This window comes from Sus scrofa, chromosome 5 (assembly GCF_000003025.6).
Source record: "Sus scrofa isolate TJ Tabasco breed Duroc chromosome 5, Sscrofa11.1, whole genome shotgun sequence".
In the NCBI taxonomy this organism is placed as follows: domain Eukaryota; kingdom Metazoa; phylum Chordata; class Mammalia; order Artiodactyla; family Suidae; genus Sus; species Sus scrofa.
This window is the reverse complement of record NC_010447.5, coordinates 84,717,977-84,730,486: the sequence shown is the minus strand read 5'-3', so window position 1 is coordinate 84,730,486 and position 12,510 is coordinate 84,717,977. Positions and strand designations below refer to the sequence as shown.

Below are 12,510 nucleotides of genomic sequence, written 5' to 3'. Positions count from 1 at the left end.
AAGTCAGGAGCTCAGATTCAATTTTCCCTAAGGCCTTGAATTTTTTTTGAACTAAAAACTTCATGGAGCACTTAAGAAATACCAGCCTTTACAAAACAGATCTGACAACTTCTGCGCTGGGGTATGGTCTAAAATAGGAAATGAAATTTAAGCCTAAAATGCTAAAATCTTCTGGCAGACAACAACAAAAATATATATAGGCCATACCTGATTGGAAAAAAATCATAATTTCGTTGATTTCACTCTAATTTTCCCTTATTTTAAGGCTTCTGGCAAATATTTGAATCTTCTCTGAAGCCGCATACAGCATTAAGTCACTGAGGCCTCCTGTGTGCCAATCATTGTGTTGGGACCATGGAGGAAAGGGAAATTGTTCTGTCCTCAAAAATCTCATGGTCTAGGGGAGAAAAACTTACCATGCAGGATGATGAATGTTATAATGGAAATGTGGACAAGAGAGTGAAAATGAAAGAGGAAGGCAAGGATCCTTAAATTGGCTTGAGGAGAGAGTTTATGGAAAAGTCCATCTGAACTGTGATTTGAAGATTTAGTAGGAATTTGAGAGGCAGTTAAAAGGAGGGTGATTATGGTGGCTCCTTTGTGTGTCAACGTGGCTGAGCTGAGAGATACCCAGAGAGCTGGTAAAGTGACGAGTTTCAGGTGTGTCTATGAGGGGGTTTCCTGAGGAAATGAGCATTTGAATCTCTAGATGGAATAAAAATCACCCTCACCAAGTGTGTGGGAATCATCCAATCTTCTAGGGTCTTCTAGGACGAACAAATTGGAGGAAGGGTGGCTTTACTTGCTGCTTGAGCTGGAACACTCAGCTCCTCCTGCGCTCACCCTCCAACACTGGCACTCCTGATTCTTGGGCCTTTGGAATCACACTGAATTACACTATAGGCTTTCCTGGTGTCCAGTCTGCACACAGTGGATTACGGAACTCAGTCTCCACAATCCTGTGTGACAATTCCTATAATAAGTCTTCTTTTATGCATATCTATCTCTATATCTTATTGGTTCTATTCCTCTGGAGAACGCTGACTAATATAATTGTATTCCAGGCAGAGAGATTAGTATGAGGGAAAGATATGTTTGAGTGAAAAAATGATCCATGATTACTTTAGTTCACAGGTTATGTGTACATGTCTGAGGAGGGCAATGACACAGGAGACAGGGCAAGACAGGTGGGTAGGAGACAGATCATTAAGGAACTTGTACGCCAAGAAGAAGAGCGACAGTTTTCTTTTCTCAAGAACAGAGAGGTTGGAGTTCCCGTAGTGGCGCAGTGGTTAACGAATCCGACTAGGAAACATGAGGTTGTGGGTTTGATTCCTGGCCTCGCTCAGTGGGTTAAGGATCCGGCGTTGCCGTGAGCTGTGGTGTAGGTTGCAGACGCGGCTCGGATCCTGCGTTGCTATGGCTCTGGGGTAGGCTGGCAGCTACAGTTCCGATTCGACCCCTAGCCTGGGAACCTCCATATGCGTGGGAGCGGCCCAAAGAAATAGAAAAAAGACAAAAAAAAAAAAAAAAGAACAGAGAGGTTATTTGCCATTTGCAACAACACGGATGGGCGTGGAGGGCATGATGCTAAATGAAATAAGGCATACAGAGAAAGACAAATACTGTATGATATCATTCATATGAGGAATCTAAAAAATACAACACACTACTGAATATAAAAAAAGTAAACAGACTTACAGATATAGAGAACAAACAAGTGGTTACCAGGGGGTGGGGGTACGGGGAAGGTTAATATATCAAGGGTTATAGTCAATAATTGATAGTTATAAATTGAGTATTACCTTTGAAAACTGTGAATCTATATTGTACACCTCTAACTTACGCAATATTGAACATCAAATGTACTTCAATAAAAAAAGAGAATAAAACAAGAAAAACAGAACAGAGAGATATGACCAATTTTTTTGTTATACAAACATCATTTGGGAGGATGTGGGAGAGAGAATAATGCAGGGAAGAAACCGGAAGAAAGAAGATACAGGAGGAGTTCCCACTGTGGCTCAGCCGTTAACAAATCTGACTAGCATCCATCAGGATGCAAGTTCGATCCCTGGCCTTGCTCAGTGGGTTGAGGATCCAGTGTTGCCTTGAGCTGTGGTATAGGTTGCAGATGCAACTCGGACCCTGTGTTGGTGTGGCTGTGGTGTAAGCCAGCAGCTACAGCTCTGATTCAACCCCTAGCCTGGGAACCTCCATATGCTGCGGGTGTGGCCCTAAAAAGCAAAAAAAAAAAAAAAAAAAAAAAAAAAAAGATACAGGAAATATATATGGTACTTCCTCTTAGAGAACAAATAGACAAAATAACCCCAAGTAAATATTGGGAACAGTCTCTAAGCAGAGAAGATTCCAAATATCCTCTGTATCTTAGAACCTTTCAAAGTGAGTCCTGGCTCAAGGGCTGTCTGAATTTCCTGTGAAAGGCACCTAGCCCGCCATACCTCAGAAGTTACACATGGGGTTGATACTTCCCACAGAGATGATTTTGTCTCATTGGTTCAAACTTAATGTGATAGTCATAGCAAATGAACACTATTTTTTTTCTGTTTTCTTTTTATGGATGCACCTGTGGCATATGTAAGTTCCCAGGCCAGGGGCTGAATCTGAGCTGCAGCTGCAGCCTATACCATAGCCACATATCTGAACCATATCTGTAACCGATATCACTGCTTGCAGCAACACAGATCTGTAACCCCCAGAACGAAGCCAGGGGTTGAACATGCATTCGCACAGAGACAAAGGTGGGTCCTCAACCTGCTGAACCGCAATGAGAGCTCCCTAAATGAACATTCTTTAGTGCCAGAAAGACAATACCAAAATTTCAAGTGTTCTGTGTATGCATTACAAAATGCTAAAATGGAAATTAATGTAGGATTTGTAAAAAGATGAATGCTGTGAAGATTAAAAGAATTAATAAATAGAGAAGCTACTTAGAATAGTACTTGGCATATAGCATGTACTGAACAAATATTAGTGAAAACAATAAAAATATTTGTTACTAATAAATATTAGCTATAATGATAAATATTTACCTATAACAAACATAATACATATAACAATATTATTAATAATTAACTCCTGAGCCATAAACAAATTAAAAAAAGATCAACTTGGTGAGTCAAGTACTGTCTAAAATCCATAAATCCATATTTTTGAAAGAATTCATTAAGAAACACTGGGTCAGACTGCACTGTGATTAAGAATGAACAAAGATGAGACACAATTCATTTAATCATCTTAGCCTAACAGTTTTAATTGTTCTGAAATCTCAAGGGCAGGGTAATACCTTCTGAGATAGAGACTTGTTTACTTGCTTGATAAAGTCAACTGGTAAACCTCTGCTTTCTATAAAACAGAAACACTCTGCCTTCATATATTTTTAAGCTCAAGTTTCTCAAGGTTAATGTTTATATCTATTTTCTACTAAAATCCTAAAGATTCAGGGTTAGAGACTTGGTTTTGCTTCATTTTCCCAGCAACCATTAAATGCTTCTTTAGGTAAAATGGGATGTGTTTTGAGAAAACTTGTACCTCAAGATTGTGTGTATTCCTTCACACCTAAGGCAATCTCAGCAACTGCATATACAAAATTTCAACTGACTTCATATGGAGGCATTGGCTAAAAATTATAATATAAACCCGAAATTTAGAAAAAGGAATGAAAATGTTAAATTAATGGATCAAAACCTCTTTATTCTATAATATAAACATGTAGTTAGGTAATTTAAAGTAAGTTCAGATTCATAATGAGTCAAAATTTTGGAGGTAGCAGGAGAGCTTTTTGTTTTGTTTTGTATACAACCCAGAACCAAACCTGGGACTCTGTCATGGACAGTTGTATTTACCAGGCAGCATGCATCCCTTTATTCTGACAATGACCCTTGTCTTCCTTGGGTCCCTTACTCCATACACACTTTCACTTCCTGTGCTTTGGAAAGAGTTCCTTGCATGCCATCTTCAGGGATGAACATATACCCCTCATCTGCTGTGGTGAGTGGCTTATCAATTGCCCCCACTGATTTTTTTGTTGCCTGGTATTAATGGCTTTAAGCAATTGTCCTTCTCCTTGAGTAACTTGCTTCCAACAAAGAGGACCCGTCAACGTGGTGAGGATTTCACTTCCACGATTAGATTACAGATTACAAAATTACGACTTCTCCCTTACTGGGAGACCCTCTCCCTTGCTGGCTTTGATGAAGTAAGTTGCTATGTTGAGGCCCATGGCAAGAAAAACTGCTAGCCAACGGTCAAACAGCCCAAATGGAACTGGATCCTGCAAATAATCATGGAAGTGATCCTGGAAGTGATCCTGGAAGTGGATTTTCCTCAACTGAAACTTCAGCTGAGCCCCTAGCCCTAGCCATATAGACTGAAGATTTGTGAGAAAATCTAAAGAATCCAGTTAAACCATGTCTAGATTCCTGACCACAGAAACTATGAGTTTTTTTTTTTTTTTTTAAGTATGTTAAGTTGCTAAATTTTGTAGTAGTTTGTTAGGCAGCAATATATAGCTACTACACCTGGCCACTTACACTCCCCTGGCCAGGGTATTTCACCCAAGGTTGAGCACATAACCAAATTCACAACAATAAAAGTTAAACTCAAAACAAGAGGATTTATGCTAAACACACAGCACATAACATTGAGAGGACACTAGCTTAGTGGTATTGGCATTCTTGCTATTCACACCACTTTGGAACCTGGAAAAGAAGCCGACATGGAGAACGGAGACAAGGAATGGAAAGATGATGGGTCCTGATAAACTCTTTGGAGATCTCAGGATCAAGCTGCACCCGAAATATTAGTTTCCCTTGGATTTTGTGGACATATCTCTTATTTATTTTTCGAGTAGAAGTATCTGTTTTATATTTTGGAAATATACCTTTTTGCTTAAGCCAGTTTGAGTTTTAAGACCCAAGATAGAGCATAAAACATCAATGTTATTCCTTTCCTTGGTTTTGGCCTTGTAAACAATATTTTAGTCTCTGTATAAAATAGTGATTAATTGTTGATAGAAATAAGAACATTGGTGGCCAATAAAGGAAGTTTTTCTCTAGCATCTCTTGATTCTAAAGTAAATTTAAAAACAAACAACACCAAAAAAACAAAGATCAACTTGGTAGCATTTATGTAGCTGATATTAGAAAGAACAACACTGACACTGCTATGTGTCACTGCTTTGCTATAGTCACTATGTATTTTGGTTTAAAAAATAATATACAGGTACGTTTTCCAACACGACTTTCTACTGTGTCCACAGAACACTTTACGCCATGTTCGATTATTCTGGAAGTCAAATAACATCTTTAAGGTTCATGGGTGTTTAGTAAACACTGCACAGATTCTACTATAGTTTTACTATTATGTGAAAATATCCTCCTGTTTTTATGATCACAGCTTGAAAATTTACATGCATGTATCTATGTTGTCAAACTCAATATACGTATTTTCCTATATATCTTTTTAATTTTATGGCCAAACCTGCAGTATATGGAAGTTCCTGGGCCAGGGGTTGAATATGAGCCACAGCTGCAACCTACACCACAGCTGCAGCGATGCCAGATCCTTTAACCCACTGCACTGGGTCAGGGATGAAACCTGTATCTCTGCAGTGACCCAAGCCACTGTAGTAGGATTCTTACCCCACTACACCATGGTGGGAGCTCCCTCAATATGTGTATTTTGTTTCTTTCATGGATAGACTAGAGTACTTTATCTTGAGCTTCTATTTTTTTTTCTCTATTGGATGTGACAAAGGTAGACTTCTGCTGTGGATTATATCAAACCTAGTCTAATTGAAAATAACTGTGTATTCACAGTTCACCTAATAGGTCATGGATAAGAACCTTAGGACCATCTGTGTAATAGTATAAAAATAACAACAATAGCATTTTTGTTGTTTTAGATGTGCTTTGAGTAAAATAGCAGGAACAAAAATTTATGACATCCTGTTAAGGCCAATTGCTAGTTCGATTATACATCCCAAACTAGGTATCTCTTCAACTCATTTCCAAAACTATCAATGACTACCCTCATATCAGGATAATAAAAATCATGCTTTAGCATGACAAAGAATACCAAATATAAAAACAATGTAGGAGAACAGGTTAGGAATAATATACCAAACCTCAGTTGAGTGTTCATTTTATGAACCACAGTGATCCTCTAAATCAAACACACATTATGAATTAACTAAATGTGATGATAAAAAATGAGTTTAGTGAGAATATATGCTTAATCTCAGTAGCATTATCTATTTTAACTTGTTACATATTCTAGAATAAAACTGTGCATTATTCTCTTTCTTCTTTTCCTTGATTTTAATAGAATTTTGTAAATAGAAGGTGGCTTAGGGCCATGTTATAGCTTACTTGACATATGAGCTCTGGCAACTTTTCCCCAGTTTAAGAAGTAAAGAGCAAACTCCTATGCGGCCATGGGCTAAACCTCTCTATGGGCCCTTTTCCTCATCTATAATATTAGTAAACTGTATATAATGAGTATTTGCCTTTTAGAGCTTTTGAGAGTTTAAATGAGATGATACTTAAAACAATGCTTAGCATATAATAAATTCTCAATAAATGTTAACTGCTGTTATTGCTGTTACCACTATGACTGTTGTCATTATTAGCATCATCATGATGTGGCTTTCAAGGCTTTGCTTTCCATTATTGGGCTTATTCTTACCCAACATCATTTATGTTCTCTTACCTCCCTGTTGAGGGGATGCTCTCTCACATTCATAACTGGTTTCCTTCCTTCTGACCTCTGTTTTTGCTCATTCTATCTTTTCCACATGGCTACCTCATTCTCATTTTCAACTTCCTCATGGCTTTATGTTTTTAGTCCTTCAAAGCTCTTCCATGCTCTCCATAAGATCCTCTTGGGTACTCTCAGTATGAAAAATTGCTTCCCTACAAACTCCTATAGCACATTATTTGTGTCTCTTATATGGCAGTTTTCATTTTTGATGCTGTGTAATACTTATGTATGTGTCATATTTCACCAGACTTTAAAAACCTAAATGATGGAAGCCATGTCTTAATCATCTCTTTGTCACTATAGTACCTAGCAGAGTTTTTCTCTCATTTGGATCATAAAAGAATGACTGGAAGACTAAAGTTAGAGAGATCTGAATCTCTTCTGCCACTTATAAGCAGTGTGATCTTACTCAAATGACTTAGCCATCCTGAGCCTTAGGTTCCTTTTCTCCAAGATGAGGGTTAAAAATTATCCTTATGTCACTGAATTGTTCTATGGCTAAATGGAAATAATTCACATAAAGTGCTTGGTATAGGAGTTGGTACATACTTTTAAATACACATGCATTTTATCAATTGGACAACTGAAGAGTGCTCCGCAGATATAAAGTACAGGGATTGTATTTATAATAAAAATCACCAAATACAAGAGAAGGAATAACAGAGTGTCCAACCTGTGGTAGTGACCTGATACCTCTGGTCCAATAATGACATCAGAATGGGATGAGTGACAAACAATGCATCTGTAGCATCATTAAGACTGAGGGTATGAAAGAATGGGGTTATTGACTGATTCTCCACAAGGGCCCTAGATTATTATGCCATTTAAAAATGTACACCAAAAACAGAGCTCAAAAATAATATATAGAAGGCTCTTTGGTGTATGTTAAACCTCAAAGAAATGTAGTGAACTGAAACATTGACATTTTATCACAAAGATGGGATAACGTAGTAGTGTAAAGAGTATTGATAGTCTGAACTGCTTTATACATTTTAAAATAGATCTGGGTCTGTTGGGAGCCAAAGAGAATGTTATAATAATATAAGAGCATAATGAAAACAGTAATTTTATAATTAAAAATGTTAAAATGATTTAAAAATTTCCTCCTATGATTTCCCCACTGCCTTTGAAATATTTTGATGGGGGGTGGTTTCAATAAATCAACAGATATATAGATTATCTAGTGAGAATCCATTTGTTTCTCTAGGCCATTAAGCTGTTGGCAGAACATTAATTCAATTATTTATAACTTATTCTGATTAACACATCTGTATTATCTGGAAGACAAGTTTGGTCCTATTCAATACATTATTAAAGTTATATCATCTGCTCCTAAAAACCAGAGTTGAGCGCATAATTCTTTCTTTAGCATTTTACAAATATAAATGGGCTCATTTCCAATAACAAAAGATTAACCACTGCACAAGGCATGTTAGAAAGGAGTGCTCATAATATCACATTTTAAATAATTGGAAATGTATTTAAATATATTTTACCCAAACTAAAGTGTGACATAAACCATCTGTGTATAAAATTGCATCTGCTTAAATTCTATGGCGACAGATTATAGTGGCTATTATGTAAAAAATTACCAAATTATTCTAATAGTTCTATTCTTAAAGTAATTAAATGCTTTCTGGTTTTAGTATTCAATGTAATAAGTAGAATTTGGGTGCAATGTTTTGAAAAGTTTTTATATGCTATTTTACATAATAACTGCAACCTACTCCCCCTCTCCTCCAATATTGAAAGCTAGACATTTTGGAACTAACCCTTACTCTTTCCTCTCTCTCTCTCTCTCTTTTTTTTAAATAAGAGAAAAATTTTATTTCAAACATGTTCAATGGTTATGTGTGCTATATAGCAAAACCTAGTTGTAACAGCAGTTACATTTCAAATCTGAATTAAGGCATAAATGTGAAACTGTTTAGCAATGATCAATTTCTGCGAAAATGTGGATTAAATCCATCAATATGCCAATCCTGACATTTATTATAGACCTATTAATTACTTTAATAATAGAGGCTAATTTTCATCAGGAGAAAATGAAAATAACTTTACAGCTTCTAATAACATTATGAATTGCATTCCCCAGTATTACTTTGAAATTATATCCACAGGTTGCTAAGAGAAATTCTGCCTTTATCCAAATGTATTATGTAACTGATCATCTTCAGTCATCATCTACTGTTGGCTTGATGGTTACTCCTCTTCTTATCTGACCCCAACCAATTAAACGCCAGTATTTCTCAACTCTTCGGCTTAGGGCTATTTTTTCTCCCACTTCTGTGCACACAGGATTAGTGAGAACTATTTTGCCCAAATCAGCCTTGATGGCACTAACACTTCCACCTGTTGAAAGGGATCTTATGTTCACCATAAGCACTTCATTCTTAGACAGCTTCTGCACCTTTGCTGCTTTTCTGTCTCCTTCTAAGTAGGAAATAGGAAATTTCCAATTCTGTGAAGATCTCTGGTAAAGCTCCAACGGCACCAAGCACCTGTCCCACATTCTGTTAGCCCGGCACAAAGTGGGGTCAATTTTTGTTCCAACTCCAATAAGAGCCCCTGGAGCAGCATACTGAAGATCATTGTGTTCCACAAAAAGTGATACAATTTTGGAAAAGATTGGTTTACACATGAGTTTTCCTTCACAATCTTTTGAAACGATACCAGGTCTGACTTCTATCTCCTGGCCCACCTTTAATCCTCCTTTTAAAATACTACCACCGGCCATACCACCTTTAAGATAGATCATCAACCTCACAGCCAGGTTTGTTGACATCGAAGGACCTAATAACAATAAGCCGAGGTTCTGAAGTAAAGTCTCTTAGAGATACTGGAATTTTCTTTACAATATACTCACAGACAACTTCAATATTATATTTCAGCTGAGCAGAAATTGGAATAATAGGCGCTCCTTCCGTGACTGTACCTTGTACAAATGCAAGAATCTGTTCATACTGTTCTTTAGCCTGACTTTCTTTTACCAAATCAATTTTATTTTGTAGAATCAATATATGTTTCAGTTTCATAATTTCTATGGCAGCCAAGTATTCAGAAGTCTGAGGTTGAGGACAGGATTCATTACCAGCTATTAACAGAAGAGCTGCATCCACCACTGCTGCACCATTCAGCATAGTAGCCATCAAAATATCATGATCAGGACAGTCAACAAAGGAAACATGTCTAACTAGTTTGAAGTTCCCTGTAATGTCTGTAGGAAACTCATCAGGTGTACTACTTCCACAAGTCTATAGCATTCTGGCCGAGGACAACTTGCATCATCAAGTTTGTCAATCTTGGCATTAGCATATCCAAGCTTGATTGTAATATTTCTTTCTAGTTCATTTTTGAATCTAACAGTGTGAACTCCAGATATAGCTTTTACAACAGTAGATTTCCCATGGGCAACATGACCAATTGTACCTATATTAATTGTGGCTTGTCTGCTAATAACTTCATGTGAGAGTGGCGTCAACCTGGTAACATCCAAGGTGGTGAGATCCTGGAGAGAAAGATGCAGCTGTCCTAGGGTCACACTACCCTCTCTTTCATATCTTAGATAACCCATCATCAAATTCTAATGTGCCTTCCTAGTTCTTCAGATTTGACTTTTCCTCATGTTCTCATTGCTTATCTTATACCTGGAATAAATGATAAATCTCTTTAATATGTTTAATCTGTGTACATAGTAGTTGTAGATACTAAATACATAGTATATGAAAGAATTACTCGTCTGATTTTCTTCTTAGTCTCTCTATTCAGCCACTGGATCTTTGGGGCACTAGTGAAAGATGACAGATTTTCATTTATTATTTATTTCAGGCTCTATATGTGTTATAATCATTTTAAAGATAACCAGAATGCATCTATTCATGGAAATATTTTTTAATACCTATTTGAAGATGAAGGTACATTTGAAATTGATGTCTATATTGTATAAACTTATAATGCATGTATTTATGTAATATAAAGTACTCAATAAATATTTAACAAATGAATGAAGAAATAAGTGAATTTTACACTCCTATGAGTTTGGCCATTTCCTGGAGGACTTGAGTGGCTCATTAGTGTGCTAGGTGTCAGAATTTCAGTGAGAAGACAGACCCCTCCCCCACCTTCCTTCACACAGTGCACTGCTGTGGCACTAGCCTTTAGTTTAAGGAGGGATCTAATTATTTCAAAAATACAGTTACACATTGAGAGAAGCTATTTTTTTAAGTAACAGATTACTTAAATAATAAAAGAGCTTTTAAAACATTTTGGCATGAGCTGATCAACAAATTTCAAGGAACAAAATAAAAAGGGGAGTGTGAACTTATATATTTATATTAAAGAATCTTAAACTTATCAACCAATTGTAATATAATTTACAATGGTAGATGCCTGATTCAAACAAACAAAATGCCAAAAATAAACTGAGAGGGAGTTCCCACTGTGGCCTAGTGGATTAAGAATCAGACTGCAGCAGCTCCGGTTGCTGCAGAAGTGCAGGTTTGATCCCCAAATTGGCACAGTGGGTTAGAAGGATCACAGGTCACAGCTGCAGCTCAGATTCAATCCCTGGCCTTGGAACTTTCATATGCTGTGGATGTGGCCATAAAAACAAATAAATACATAGGTAAATAAACAAACAGAGAACTGGGGATATATAAACATCAAATATCTCATGTATATTAGGAATTATCATTTTGACTTCTATTTAGATGTGGTAATGATATTTTGGTTATATTTTTAAGTCCCCATATTTCAGAATTATACACAAAAATTAATAGATGAGATAATTAAGAGATTTTCTTCAAATGATCCCAGGTGTGTATAGGAGTGAATGGTTGGTATAGCGAAAAATAAGATTGGTCCTGTGTTGATAGGTTTTAAATCTAGGTGATGGGTGCATGAGTATTCATAATACTATTCTCTTTATTTTTTGTTTATGTTTGAAATTTTGTATAATAATTTTTTTTTAAAGTCATGTTGGAAAACTAGAGGAGAAAGTTTGAAAATGTAATTTTTGAGCTTTCGGGAAAAAAAGTGCCATGGAATAAAATGCTGTCATAGTTTGCTCCCTAAATACTTTAACACATGCATTTTTTGGGGGGAGGTGACTTTTTAGGGCCACACCCACAGCATACGATAGTTCCCAGGCTAGGGGTTGAATCGGAACTGCAGCCTCCAGCCCAATGCCACAGCCACAGCAACGGGGGATCAAAGCTGTGTCTGCAACCTACAGCACAGCTCTAGGCAAAGCTGGATCCCCAACCCACTGAGCTAGGCCAGGGATTGCACTCACATCCTCATGGATACCAGTCAGATTCCTTATTGCTGAGCCACAACAGGAACTCCTAACTGATACATTTTATTTAAAGATTTTTTACTCTATTGGGAGTTCCCGTCACGGTGCAGTGGTTAACGAATCTGACTAGGAACTATGAGGTTGCGGGTTCAATCCCTGGCCTTGCTCAGCGGGTTAATGATCTGGCGTTGCTGTGAGCTGTGGTGTAGGTCGCAGACGTGACTTGGATCTTGTGTTCCTGTGGCTCTGGCGAAGGCTGGCAGCTACAGCTCCAATTAGACCCTTAGCCTGGGAACCTCCATATGTCGCGGAAGGGGCCCTAGAAAAGGCAAAAAGACAAAAAAATAAAATAAAATAAATTAAAAAAATAAATATTTTTTACTATATATCATTGAATTCCCAGGTAGCTAAAACAAATTAAATGGTGGAGT

General features: G+C 37.1%; 1 protein-coding gene and 1 pseudogene across 15 annotated transcripts in view; both read right to left on the bottom strand.

Annotated features, from left to right (window-relative positions):
• ANKS1B (ankyrin repeat and sterile alpha motif domain containing 1B) overlaps positions 1-12,510 on the bottom strand; it is a 1,068,238-nt gene that overhangs the window by 418,256 nt on the left and 637,472 nt on the right. The gene's annotated exons all lie outside the window — the stretch shown is intronic.
• On the bottom strand, positions 2,706-11,218 carry LOC110260815 (annotated as a pseudogene).